Here is a 4,235-nt window from a genome sequence, read left to right as displayed (position 1 = left end):
CGGAGAGAGCTGGTCAGAGGATGGTAGATGATGGCGATGGAGTCTGCTGATGATCTTGTAGAGGGTAGGTCTGGGAGGACTTCTCCCCTTCCACTCTGTGTACCAACCACTTGGGTGATGCTTCAGCAGCTCTGGGCACCAGAAACTCACCACACAAAGTTCAGAATAGTAGCCAGTCGTCCTTACTAGTAGCCCTCTGTCTCAGCACTGCCGTATTGGATGTCGATTAAGGCAGCCCCCCGCACCGCTCTGATTTTGAGGGGTTGGGTTAAATGAGGAAGACACATTTCAGTTGAATGAATTCAGTTGAACAACTGACTAGGTATCCCCCTTTCCTTTCCCTTATTCCTCAATTTCCTCTCACGCTTCAGGCAACTCTTAAATGATGTTCTCAGAAGATCATGAATTTTCACTACTTAAAGTGGTGTTGTCACTACAAAAAGAGCTACATTTTAATTATTTTCATCAAGCCTTTTGATACTGGGTCTGTTTTGTCTGGAAGTGACTGTTTAGTCTCACACCAAGTAAACAAACAGGGGTCAACCGGGGTCAAATAATTGTCTGCTGTGGGAATGAGCCTTATCACTTAACAAGGATGCCTATAATTTCCATTCAAATGTACTCATACTTTTTTCTCGTTGGCCTGGATTCAGTTTGCATTTTTGACAATAGCAGTCCATGAATCACTATTGACAAACATACAACATATGCACTTCCATAGTATTTTGATTAAGGGGCACTGATTTCATCTCATTTGAAGTGACAGAATTGATTCAAGTGGCCTGTATCGGAAAAGCTCTCAATACACAGTACATAGGTGGGGAAGAATAATCAGGGTGCTGATCACATCTAATCTGATGCCAGCAGGACACACTGGGTGGAAGTAATCTGGTCACGGAAAGCTGTCGATGGGGCAGGATTGTGCCCTCTTGCAAAGGCCCTGTAAGACATGGTGCCCCAGCTATGGGATACCCTAGGAAGGGGCCACCAGGCTATTGGAAAAGCCCAGCTGAGGATAGGGGAGCTCTACAGGGAGCCCTGTAACCCCTGCCTAGAGATCAATTGTGTACCTGCAGAGTGGCGGTGCCCAGGGGAAGCAGAGGTGTGATGGCAAAACCTCACCCAACCCTCTGAGCCCACAGAGACACAGACAATGCACCAGGTCAATGAGTCAATGAGTCTGGGGACAGCAGCATGGGGCCTGCGTGTTTTGGGCAGCACGTTGACCCACTATGGCAGCCTTTTGACCTGGTATCCATCACCAACAATACATTTCTTGAAAGAGCACATTGTGATGCCTCAAAACAAATAACAGATTTCCTTTCAGTTGAAAGTAGGTGTTTTCAAGAATTGAGTATGTGTTAAGTATTTATTTCCAAGAAATGTGTTTCAGTGTGAAAATGATTCACATTTAACACAATCAAATGTGGTACAAAAACTCTATTCTTACACGTTGCTTCTTTATTTAGAGGAAACGTGTTTTAACTGTGTTGGGGGTAAAGGATCCAAAATAACCAAATAACTTAGAGTGGACTATATCAGGTCATGCTCATTCTATTAACACCAGTGCTCAGTCGATACGGACCTGTCTCCTGGGAGGCCCTGAGCTGTTAGTTGAGGGGTATTGATCTCCCTTAATGCAGGGGCCTCCATGCTGATCTCTGAGGAGGAACAACGTCCTGCTATGGCTACCTCTCCTTCTCTTTTCCTCTCCCTCTCTCCCTCTGCCCCACCACACAAACAGGGCCAGCCAGAGCCTCCTTCACCTCCACAGAGGCCAACGTGTGACTTGATGCCATCGATAAAACTACCGCCTGAGATGGACCTTGGTCACATCCATCCTCTAGGAGACAAACACTCAATATCTCACCGGCAGGTCTGTTCTCTCGGATCCATACAAGTTCATGTCTCAGTTTTTTCCCCTCCCCGTGTTCTGGGTCTTCAGGGTTTGGGTTATTGGTTAGCGCCACTTACATAGGAGAAAATCTGGAACTATGCACGTCCAAGGTGAGCTATGGAAGGTAGTCGTGGTTACATTGGTATTTGGGAGGTGGGGGAACAAACATGACGGCATACTACAGGCTATAAATTAATAAACTGCTGTAATTGGCAGCTGTTTACCACATTTCTTCACAACCAAATAGCATGTGATTTGTGTAATGCTCAGATAATGACATTGCAGTGGAGTGACAATTCATACTCAAACAGGAAAAGTCACTCCACTTTAAGCTGCATTTGAAGTGTCCAGCCTTTAACAAAAATATTGAAATGATTGGTCAGTGTTTCCCCTGGATTTTAGTATATTTTTTGTTCATGGTGGCAGAGGTTGCAGAGGGACCTGCCATTTGTTCATGGTGGCAGAGGTTGCAGAGGGACCTACCATTTGTTCATGGTGGCAGAGGTTGCAGAGGGACCTGCCATTTGTTCATGGTGGCAGAGGTTGCAGAGGGACCTACCATTTGTTCATGGTGACAGAGGTGCAGAGGGACCTGCCATTTAGTAGTAGTAGTATAGCTGTAGAACATTTTGAGGATCTGGGGACCCATGCCAAATCTTTCCAGTCTCCTGAAGGGGAAAAGGTGATGTCATGCCCTCTTCACAACTTTGTTGGTGTGTTTTAACTATGATAGTTTGTTGGTGATGTGGACACCAAGGAACTTGAAACTCTCGACCCTCTCCACTACAGCCCCTTCAATGTGAATGAGTACAGGAGGGGTCTAACCACGCACCCCTTAGGGGCCCCCGTCTTGAGGATCAACATGGCAGATGTGTTGTTGCCTAACTTTACCTGGGGGTGGCCCATCAGGAAGTCCAGGATCCAGTTGCAGAGGGAGGTGTTTAGTCCCAGGGTCCTTAGCTTAGTGATGAGCTTTGTGGGCACTATGGTGTTGAATGCTGAGCTGTAGTCAATTATCAGCATTCTCACCTTGGTGTTCCTTTTGTCCAGGTGGGAAAGGGCAGTGTGGAGTGCATTTGAGATTGAGTCATCTGTGGATCTGTAATGGCGGTATGCAAATTGGAGTGGGTCTAGGGTTACCGGGATGATGGTGTTGATGTGAGCCATGACCAGCCTTTTAAAGCACGTCATGGCTACCGACGTGGGTGCTACGGGGCGGTAGTCATTTAGGCAGGTTATCAAATCTAATTTTATTTGTCACATGCGCCGAATACAACAGGTGTAGGCCTTACAGTGAAATGCTTACTTACAAGCCCTTAAATCAACAATGCAGTTCTAAGAAAATCCCCCCCAAAAGTAAGAGATAAGAATAAAAAATAATTAAAGAGCAGCTGTAAATAACAGTAGCGGGGCTATATACAGGAGGTACCGGTACAGAGTCAATGTGTCAATGTGCTGGGGCACGGGTGTTGAGGTTATTTAGATAATTATGTACATGTAGGTAGATAATAACAGAGAGTAGCAGCAGCGTGGGGGGGGGGATAATGCAAATAGTCTGGGTAGTAATTTGATTAGCTCTGTAGTACCTTGCGGTCGGAGGCCGGGCAGTTGCCATACCAGGCAGTGATGCAACCAGTCAGGATGCTCTCGATGGTGCAATTGTTAAACCTTTTAAGGATCTGAGGACCCATGCCAAATCTTTTCAGTCTCCTGAGGGGGAATAGGTTTTGTCGTGCCCTCTTCACGACTGTCTTGGTGTGCGTGGACCATATTCGTTTGTTGGTGATGTGGATGCTAAGGAACTTGTAGCTCTCAACCTGCTCCACTACAGCCCCATCGATGAGAATTGGGGCGTGCTCGGTCCTCCTTTTCCTGTAGTCTACAATCATCTCCTTTGTCTTGATCACGTTGAGGGAGAAGTTGTTGTCCTGGCACCACACGGTCAGGTCTCTGACCTCCTCCCTATAGGCTGTCTCGTCGTTGTCGGTGATCAGGCATACCACTGTTGTGTCATCAGCAAACTTAATGATGGTGTTGGAGTCATGCCTGGCCGTGCAGTCATGAGTGAACAGGGAGTACAGGAGGGGACTGAGCACGCACCCCTGAGGGGCCCCCATGGTGAGGATCAGTGTGGTGGTCACCTTTGTTTTCTTGGGCACAGGGACTATGGTGGTCTACTTGAAACATGTAAGTATTACGGACTCAGTCAGGGAGAGGTTGAAAATGTCAGTGAAGACACTTGCCAAGTGGTCCGCACATGCTCTGAGTACATGTCCTGGTAATCCATCTGGCCCCGCGGCCTCGTGAATGTTGACCTGTTTAAAGGTCTTGTTCACAT

This window comes from Salvelinus sp. IW2-2015, linkage group LG4q.1:29 (assembly GCF_002910315.2).
Source record: "Salvelinus sp. IW2-2015 linkage group LG4q.1:29, ASM291031v2, whole genome shotgun sequence".
In the NCBI taxonomy this organism is placed as follows: Eukaryota; Metazoa; Chordata; class Actinopteri; order Salmoniformes; family Salmonidae; genus Salvelinus; species Salvelinus sp. IW2-2015.
The sequence above is the reverse complement of the archived record's forward strand: the minus strand, read 5'-3'. Positions refer to the sequence as shown.